The sequence below is a fragment of the Panicum hallii genome, chromosome 8 (genome assembly GCF_002211085.1).
Source record: "Panicum hallii strain FIL2 chromosome 8, PHallii_v3.1, whole genome shotgun sequence".
NCBI lineage: Eukaryota > Viridiplantae > Streptophyta > Magnoliopsida > Poales > Poaceae > Panicum > Panicum hallii.
Genome location: NC_038049.1, coordinates 16866552 through 16877111, shown reverse-complemented (window position 1 = coordinate 16877111; position 10560 = coordinate 16866552). Strand labels below are relative to the sequence as shown.

The 10560-nt window shown below is 47.1% G+C and overlaps 1 pseudogene; it reads right to left on the bottom strand.

Annotated features, from left to right (window-relative positions):
- Positions 1 to 1756: 1756 nt before the first annotated feature.
- LOC112903651 lies at positions 1757 to 4953 on the bottom strand (annotated as a pseudogene).
- Between the last annotated feature and the right edge of the window lie 5607 nt (positions 4954 to 10560).

Sequence of the window (10560 nt, the reverse complement as noted above, 5' to 3'; positions counted from 1 at the left end):
CTATTTATAATGAAATAAAGAGATAGAAGGAGCTCTGATTAAATATTTGAGAGAGGGAGGTGGAGGGCTGCGGACTGCATAAGAAGAAAAAGTGGAGGGGGTTATGCACAAGTCTGCCTTTCTTCTTCCTCGATACAGAACAGGAGGGGGAGGGGAACGGTAGGATGGGGGGCCAGGCCATGGGCGCCGGCCCCCTGGTGCATGGCGACGCCCGGGGAGGAGTGGAAAACGGAGAGGAGGCCGAGGGGGTCTGATTCCGCCCCTCACCTCGTGCGGAGACGGTCTACGGAGGGCTGTCCATGAAGATGGGTGGTGGCCGGCAATGGTGAGTGGCGGCGGCGAGCTGCAGCGCGAGGTAGAGGAGGGGAGGTGCTAAGGCAGCGTGGGCGGAGTGAGGGGCGGCTCGGGGGCTGATTTATAGGCCGAGAGGGAGAGGGGAGATGGCCTACATGGGAGGGTCACGGGCAGTACAGGAACCTCACTATTAATGGCGGCCGGGATGCTCAGGGACAAGACGCAAGCTGCGAGGGTGAGGGGACGGGACGGAGACGGGCCTGCGCAGCAGCGGGTCGCACGCCGGCTTGGCGTGCACGGGCAGCAAACACGCAGTGGCACAGCGAGCAGCAGCAGCCGCGACGGCCGTGGCGTGACGCGGGCGGCGCAATGCGAGCGCGCGTGCACAGCCAGCAACGGGGGGCAGCGGCGAGTCGTGCGCTGGCCCGCGCGTGTGCGCAAGGAGCGGGCTACAGCTCGAGCAGGCAGCACAGGGAAGAAAAAGAAAGAGGAAGCCAGCGCTGGGAGAAAAAAAGAAAGGAGAAGAGAAAGAAAAGGAAGGAAAAAAAGGAGTATGGGAAAAAATTGGATTTGAACAAAATGAATTACAAGAGAAATAAAATGGATTTGAACAAAATATGAGAAAAGAAAGGAGGGGACATGCGCGCGGCACCGACGATCGCGGCCGGGCAGGCACATGCGGCCGACCGCGACACGATGGTGATGCGACTGGACGGCGGGGCCGGTGGAAAAGGAAAAGGGACGGGCGGCTCCGCGGAAAAGAGGAAGAGACTGCACGATGTCGGGACGGCGGAAAATCGGGAGGTGGGCTTCGGGAGCTCGAGCGGCGGAAAGGATTTAAAAGATTTTTAAGCGAGTGATTGGTAATACAATTTAAATAAGATAAAAACACGGGCGTTACAGCCTCCCTCTTCGTGACCAAGGACCTTCGGTCGGAGGTCGGAGATTTCCACCTTCTTGTTCAATCATGCCTGGAACCTTTGAAGACCTTCGATCTCCTAATCTTTGTTTCCTTAAAAATGACTTAGACAGGAATAAAAGGAAGATCAGAGGTTACTCCCGTGATCTTTCGCGCTGGCTCGCCTCGCCCAGGACCTCCGGTCGTTACCTTCGGAGGAGGCGATCCCCAACAGCTTTATGCCCCACTTCATCTAGATTTTTCCACATCTGATACATGATTCAATATTTCTTACAACTGATTCAACAAGGTCCAAACTTTGATTCGATATTTCAAATAGGCTAATTTAACATTACGCAGGGTCAGGTATTTATTTATGGTTGGCTTGGTTGGATGCTTCCCGTACAAGCATGCTTCATGACTGTGTAGATTTAGGTCCGAGACCACATAAGAGTAGCCCTAATAAACCGTGTCTCTTAGGGTTTTGACCAATTTTTTTTTAAAAAAAGAAGTCTGAACTACAAGTTAGTTGACTTTTCAAAATCATAATATGTAAGTTTTATTTCAACTGATTGAATTATAAGTAAGAATAATTCAAAGGTAGTACTGGTATGCAGAAATGTGGGTGGCATTGAATGTTGAAAGGAAGACAGTCCCAGCAGCTGCATAATGTACTTCTTACCAAGCTGCATATCTGAGAGTATTTTTGTTGGCTTGATGAAATCCGAAGAAATCCATTGATAAATTACATCATCTTTAGCTATCTTGTTGCCTTTTGGAAAGATTGCACAGTAGGTAAAGCATTTCTTCAGGCTTGAACCCATGTGGCTACAACTTAACTTCAAAGATGCAAGAACATAATTTGGCAAAGATGCATCGTTTGAAACAGGTTCATTCCAGGTATCACTGTCTTTCACCTTCATCCATTGATCAAAATTCATGGACCGCAAAGTGAAGCCCAGAGATTGAGCTGCTAAAGCCACACCTCCACACTTTTGGGCAATCTCCCTTCCAATATCTGTCAACTGTTTTTTGTCATCTCTAGCTTCAAAAGCACTTCTTTGTTTTATTATATCCCAGCACATGTCATTTGTCAAGGGTAATATCTTGTATGGTTGAAGGTTAGTACAGATTATCCCGGCAACACGTTGGCTGCGTGTTGTTACTAAAATAATTATGTTGCTATCAGCATGATATAGCATATCCTTCAACTCCTGCAGGTGGAATTGACCATCCTCCCACAGGTCATCTAAAACAATCAGAATCTTCTTACCAGATAGTAGCTTCAGAAGGCAACTATTTATCATCTGCCTTTCATTAGCCCGACTCTCCTTTTCAGATAGCTTCAAAATTATAGACTCATATATTTTATTCAAGTCAAATATCTGGGACACATGGATCCATACCCGAGAATAATATTTGAACTTTGGATCATTGTAAATCAATCTTTCAAAAGTTGTCTTTCCAATGCCTCCAATACCATATATAGGAAGGATGACGATCTTTTTTGACTTGCTTTCAAGTAATAAAAAAGCTATTATTTTCCATTTCTCTTCTGTCCTCACTACAATGAGTTCTTCTACTGCGTTTGATGATGTTTCTCGTGCATCAACAGCTTCTAGCTCACTGCAACTAGGGCCTGTCATCAAATTAATATTCTGATGTTGTCCTTTGATATCCTCTGATTCCTTTCTCATACCTATATTCTTGTTATTATGCATTGCCATTCCGGAAACTTTCTGGGGAAGCTACAATATTTCAGTTGGTTTGTCAACAAACTACACAATTCGATTAATAATGTTGTTAAGTTATTGATACAATTTTCAAGATGATATTTAGAGTAACAATTTGTTTAAAATGTGAAAGTTAAATAAAAATGTATATTCTGAAAGTTTTTTCTTGATGTTTCAACTAATATTAGTATGGTGCAGTCATTCTCAATAATTATTTCTATATGAATACAAATCATAAAATGTATATAATTTTGATTAGAGGAAGTGGTGGTTAAATATAAGTCACTATAAGTTTTAGATGATTGGAAAACTGCTGTATATTATTGAGTTCCTGAATCCTGGAGGGATCTATACTGTTGAGTGTTGTGAAACAATTACTAATATACTAGAAAAAAATAACTAACTGAACTGATGACTTGATTTCGCTTTTATTGAAATTATATCCTGACCTAGCTATCCATTATATGCCTTCTCAAATGATATTAATTACCTCGCCAATGGCACTGTCAATCTCATTCAGCTTCTCAACGATCTTCCCTATGTTGGGCCTTTTCTGGCTATCTTCCTCCACACATAATAATGCTATTTGAATGCATGTATTTACTTGGTGGCAATATGCTTCAACCAAGGAACCACTACTGTATGTCGCCTGCAACCTGTTCCTCCAGTTCTTTAGGACCTGATACATTGAACTGTCAAGCTATGCTGATATGTACTATTCCAATGTAAATATGAGATAGTATTAGATTAAAAAAAGAGGCCTGTTAATAAGAAATATTATTTCTCACTTGATCAATAAACTTGTCCGAAGACATATCTAGACATTTGGAGTAGCCCTTGGGTGCTGACACTATCCTTATCATTACGACACCCAAGCTAAATATGTCAAATTTTCCTGATATTTCACCTCTGTTGATGTATTCTGGTGGCTGGTACCCTCTGCATTGCATCATACATGACCAATTTGTAAAACACATGACTTAATTTGTACGATTAGAAAAATTATATGTTCAGCTGAGACTTTTAGCTTACTGTGTTCCATAAGGATTTTGTGTGATTCGTGTTGGTTCTTCACGAAAGATCCTGGACAAACCAAAATCAGCAATCTTGCACCATGTCCTTATCTAGCAATATGTTGTCAGGTTTTAGGTCCAAGTGGTAAATAGGTTCTTTCAGCTCCTCATGAATATAATTTAGATCCTCACAAGTCCCCATGATTATTTTGTGTGTGACATTCAAGTCCAGAGAACTCATCTGCAGCAGTAAACAAAAAGATTCTTAATCAATTGCAAATAAAGAAGTATTGTTACAATATACACATACTGAAAATAGGGTAGCAGCGTACCAGAAAGATGCTGTTGAAGGCTGCCATTGTGCATATACTCCAAGCAAAGCGCTCCACGTATCTCATCAACAAACACCTTAATTCCACCTTGCATGATAGGTTTTTGCTCTGTTTCAAAACAATACCCCAGAACCTGTACAATGTTCTGATGATTAAGCTTCCTGAGGTTATAGAACTCATTTCTTAACGGCCCATAGTCTTGACTGGATTTGGGAAGCAACTTCACAGCAACATCATCTCCGTTTCTAGTCACTCCCTGCCAAACATATATGGTCAGTACCCAGTACAAGTTGACCCTGTTTCTACTTCTTATATTTGTTGTTTTACTGTATGCAATAACACCATATATTGTTTCAAAGCACTCGCATTGTGCTGGCCAGACTTGTTGAGAATATATTTGTCCATACTCCATGAAGAAAAATTATGACCGAGGCTTACCCTGTAAATAACTCCAAATGCTCCTTGCCCAAGTTTCCGCTCCTCGGAGAAACCATCCGTGATTTCTCGCAAGATTTGAAATGCGGGCCAGGCACGGCCGAAGATCCAAGGAACTGCTGCGGTCGAGGGGATCCTTGATGAGACAGAGATCGAGCTCAGCTCACTAGTTAGAGGAGAGATTGAAGTAGACGCGCGCGCGGGCATGCGAGTGAGGTTGCAGCATAGCGCGCTGGTAGTGGCAGGTGACAAGTGAACTGGCTACCAGTAGATGAAATGCAAGTGAACGCGAAGACACCAGCGCGTGCTGCACGCGCATTCACAAACTAACGAGCTCGCCACTGACTGGATGCACATGGGCGACCTGGCCCCAGGCCCCTGCAAGCACGCAGTAACGTGTACTACCGTGGATGTGCTGCTTTTTTTCCCTTCCAGCTTGGAACGACATGTTTGGTTCAGAAATTGTAACGCAAACATAAACAGATAGCAAGGGTATCGTTAACAAAGCAAGAGAAAACAGGCTTTGTTTGGTTTCGAGACTGTAACACTAATGGAAAGAGGGGTGATCAGATTAGAGAGCACGCGCAGGGAGAGTGCAGTAGTAACAGCGGTGATGCCGACGTATGCATGCATGCAGTAACAGCAGCGAGCGATAAATACGATGGTATTAGATATGAGATATATGAAGCCGTATCCACCATGTACTAGCCCGTATCAGGTCCCGTGCTAGCTGATTACGTAGCGCTTCAACCAAATACAAATTAATGTAAACGTATTGCAGCGTGATCTGTGTTATAAACGATGACGAATAAACGATGAAAGTAAACGGATCAACCCGAAAAGGGGACACGAGATTTAACGTGGAAAACCCAACCAATGCGGAAGTGGTTAGCAAGAACTTCAATATATCAAAAGTCGGGTTACAACGCCGTGCGACAGCTTACAAGAAGATTGTCATCAAGGGGAAACCTAATCGGGTATATAATGTGTACCGCGGGGGGGGGGGGGGCGCTGCCCCCCGCAACCCCCCTCAGGCGACGCTGGGTCGAACCACATGGGCCACTTGTGCCTCCGCTTTGCTTCCAGCCCAGGACTCCGGCGATGGGCCTCCGCTACGCTCCGCCACAGGTCGGCATTTTTTGTGCAACTAAATTTGGAATCCAACTCAACAATCTGATTACGTCGTAATAAAACAGCCCAACCAAACACTAATAGAAGACGGTTCGACGACCGTCATCTCAAGAAATAAACAGCTAGCTTCTGAAGCCTAAGTAGAGTATGAGCAGTACAAGAACAGTGTGTGATGTCTTATCTACATAGGCACAAATGTATGATAGTATCAATTACCACTCAGCAGGCACAATCAGTAACGGTAAGAAGGTGAAAATGGTTTGGGATGGGTGTGCTGTGCTCTGGGAGGAGGTCAGTACGTACGAGCCGTGGTTGCAGGCTTTGGGCAGTGCCATCAGTGCAATAATTCACGGTCGACATTGGCAGGCATCCAGCGCCGAGACGATGCCACTACCATTGCGGGGCCTAGGCCTTGGCCTGAGACTGCGAGCACGCCTTGCGCCGTTGCCCGGCTCCGCCGAGCCGTGGCTGCAGGCTTTTGGGCACTGTCATCAGTGCAATAATTCAGGGTCCACAATTTGGCATGCATGAATGCCTGTAGTACTCGCCGAGACGATGCCACTACCATTGACTTGACCGAGCGAAAGGGAAGAGGCGGGGCCTGTCCCTGGCGACGACGCACATGCTCGGTCCCTGCGACCGCTAGCACTTCTGGCCCCGGCTCGTCTCCGCCGCCATGCCGTCCTTGGAAGAAGAGAAGAGGCACGTCGTCGCGGACGCCATGGGCCTCTGGTTCCCGACTGGCCAGCTGGTTCGCAACCTCAGCGGAAAAGAATCGTGCATGCCTGCCTGTGGTGATGCCTCCACGGCGGAAGGTGTCTGTGTTGCTTCTTTCCTTTACAAACCGTGTAGTATATAAGGTTCGATTTTTGGAAACCGTAGTGTATGGTAGGAACAGTACAGACCTGTTCGTTCTTCGTTTGCATCAGAATTCAGAAATGACGTTCCAATCGTTTCTGTATGCGCAAACAATGAAATGACCATGAAAAGGGAGTTCAGTTCTTATTTAGCACCTCTTTTGATAGGCTAAAGTTGAATGCTAAACTTTATCACCTATTAGCACTTATATTTTTGCTAAAATTTTTTAAATCTTGTCTAAAGTCTTACCCACCCTATTAGCACTACTGTTTGGAAAGGCTAGTACTAAAATTTAGCACTTTTGAATATTAACACTTGGATCTAAGTACCCTGTTAGCACAGTACCAGCTGAGATCGCTGCGCATGAAGAATTAAATGCACTAATCAGTCGTACCCAAATGTAACCGCTAATGGTTCGGTGGAATCTGGGTACAACGGTTTTGATTTCGCTTTGATCCCACTTCACTTTGGTGGGAACTAGGTTGCTTTAGCTATCATTTTGGCTTGGTTTGGTTTCGCAAGGTGATTGGCGGGCCCAATTTGGCTGAACTGGATGGATTTGGCCGAAGCGTACATCCCACTGACTTGCCACGTGCACAACGGGGATGCTTTCCAGGAGTCGATGCCTCACAGTTCAAGGCGTGACAGGGATAAGAACTACGGGTACCTCAAAAAAATCCTTAAGGGCCTAAGCGGGAATTAGCCTTCCACTGTCGGGCAGCCCGGCCCGCCGGGGACACGGCCAGCACCGGCCCATCAATGGGAGAAGACGCAAAGGCCCAACAGCAAGGCCCCGGACACGTGGCGCTTTGCCGACCCGTAGCGAGCCGTGCGGGATCGGGTGCCCCGTGCCGACCCCGGGGTGGAGCCCGACCCCGAGATCCCTCGGGGAAGTAACGAGGAGGCATTAATTGCGCTAGCTTGACAAGACGTGCATGCATGCCCCTCAACCGACATCCAGGGTAGGGTCACCGCCTATGGACCGGAGGACCGGCGGGGAACCCCTAGTCAGTCGGGCAATCATGACGCCGCAACCGGCGTTGCGCCGGTCACACCCCCCTCCGTCAGGTCAACGGGACAGATCGTACCGGGTCAACCTCTTGACAGTGGAGGGAGAGGCAGGCGCGTCGAGCTAGCAGGCCCCGCCTCAAGCCGGCAGCAATGGTAACAGGGCACCCGGCCTCCTGACCACCGCGATGGAGGCTGGCCCTACCAACTGGACAAGAGGCCTGCTCCCGATGCACCAGGATGGCGTGCCGCAGGTACGACGGCGCCATCCCCTACCACAGGGATCGTGAATGGGACCAAGGACACGTCCAGCGGCGCCACGGACAGGGCGGACTTCGCTTCGGGACGAGGCGGAGCACGATCACCCGAGGGCCCCAGCAAGACACGTGTGATACTCCTGACCTCCTTCCTAGGAAGCCAAACCCGGGGGGCGAGGAACCCCCTCTCTCTCACGCATTGTAGCCCAGCCGGCTAGAAATATAAGGCGGAGCTGGGCCTTCTCTTTCATGATCCGAACTCTACGCAACACTCACCGCTTACAAAGTGCCCCGTTAAGCGCCCCATTGTAAGCACCAACACTCAGAACGCAAAGAACATGAAGAACACCACTCCTACCGGACGCAGGGCAGTCACCCGAATCTGTCTAAATCCTTGTCTTTGAGTGTTAGCCATCGAGCTACGGAGAGAAGCGCGGCGCTAACTAATACTTGGTGATCGAAACAACGGAGTTCTGGGTCCATTTGCGCCAAGGCTAGTTCGATCGAACCATACCTAGCTCAGTTGACTCTCTGATGCACCGCCTTGCTTCGTGGACTCCTAGATTATATTGCCTCCTTAGGTTGGTGGACACGTAAGTTCGGTGTTCTTGCTTTTTTGGCTCATTGATCCACATGGTGATATGAGGTCATTAGGATCAAACCGTTATATATCCCATACTTCACAATGATTCCAAGCGTGTTTCCTTGCATGGTTGAAGATCACTGCGAGAAGACTCATGCCCAATTTGGCCGAACCAAGCGAGTCCGGCCAAACTAGCATTTTAGCCATTTTGGTCTAAATTTGTCTGCCACAGTACTACATACAAGTAAACATCAAAACTTATGGAACTTGTTAGATAGAGGCTTATTGCTAAAAAATAGTATTGCATACTAGTAAACATCAAAACTTATGAAACTTGTTAGATAAAGTTTTATTGCTAAAAAAGGTTTATTTCATACAATATTGAAGGTCGAGTTTATTGAGATAAGACGGCCAACAGTGCTACTATTGTGGCTGCACGGTCTTATGTGTTTGTGATTTTTGCTTTTGTCATGTTGCAGGTCCTTATGCCCGGAGTAGCTGCATGCTGCTTGCTTTCTATAAGCGATGTGCTCATCCTCGAGCACGATGAGGACATGTCGGTGCTCCTCTGTTTCTCGACCACTAGGATGCATAGTTGATTTAATGATGTTGCGGTAGGTAATTTGTGATGTTGTAGTAATATTTTTTTTTTGATGCTGCACGGTGATTTGAGATGTTTCATTGGTTGATCTATAATGTTGCATAACTTCTTTGTTGATGTTGAACTGGGTACTTTTAGCAGAAAGGTCGATCAAATCTAAAGGGGGTAGCTGGTATTTTTTGATATTGCATGGTTGATTCGGGATGCTCCAATAGATAGCTTTGTAAAGTTTCACTAGTTGATTCGAGGTGTTGCAAATATTTCAATCCGTTTTTATTATAGCTTTTCTATAAAGCTGCAATTATGAAGAAATTTTGAATATTTTATGAGATGACAATTCGATGTTAGATGGTTTTTTTTCGTGATGTTCCAGTATGTTGCACAAAATGCTCCCACATGTTGCAGTAGTTAGTTTGGGATGTTGTATTTTTTGATGCTACTACATTGGACGTTTCAAGCAACACGACGCACATGTTGCGGCGGGTTTTTCAATTCTTGTCGGATGGCTGAGAAGTTTTTTAGTACACTTTTTGAATGTTGCAATTATTATTAATTTTTGTTGCAGATGCTATTTTCTCATGTTGCATTTGCTATTTTTTTATGTTGCAATTTTGTGATGGATAGAGTTTTACCATATGAATACCATCCAATGCTAGCCCCGGACATCGGACATCCGGACGCTAGCAAGTCCGTTGTAAAATATAGGAGAGAGAACTGGATGGGAGGTCCTCATTTGAGCCCAACAGGAAGGCAAAAGTAGGATTTTTGTTGGAGTTTCTCTATGAAATTTACATTAGAAAACCACTCTCATACTAACTTCTCTCACAAGTTGGACCCTACGTGCCAGTGAGATGCATTCAGGGACGCAGAGCCAAAATCTGTCCTTACTAGCGGAGGCATGAACGGCGCCGGCGGCCGCGCGCGGCGCGGAGGCGTGAAGCGCGCCACGCTTTCAACCGCTCCAGCACTCGCTCCAACTCCAACCACACAACGAAATTAACCGGAGGTCCAGAGCTTATAACCTGCTGCCAATAAACAAATACGACGATGCATCAGTTTGCATGCCGCATCCACGAGACAACCACCCACCAGAACTCCCTTGCCATCCACGCCGCCGCCGCGAGCTACATATATAAACATACCCTTCGTCCGCAGCACGAGCATTTGCTTTTTCGCATCGACGGCATTGCCCGAGAGGGCGGCCCAGCAGCTCCTACCCTGGCGGCGGAGGCTCCGGAGCCAGGAGGCGTCGTCCGCCGCCGTGCTCGCCGCGCCCCGCACGACGGGAGGGAACCGCAAGGCCGCGATGACGATGATGAGCGAGTCGGTCAGCACCGGCGCCCGAGTGGACGGACGTGTGCGCGGCGGCGGCGTGCCGGCCGTGGCGGCGCGGGGATCCTGCAAGGTGGAGGCGAGC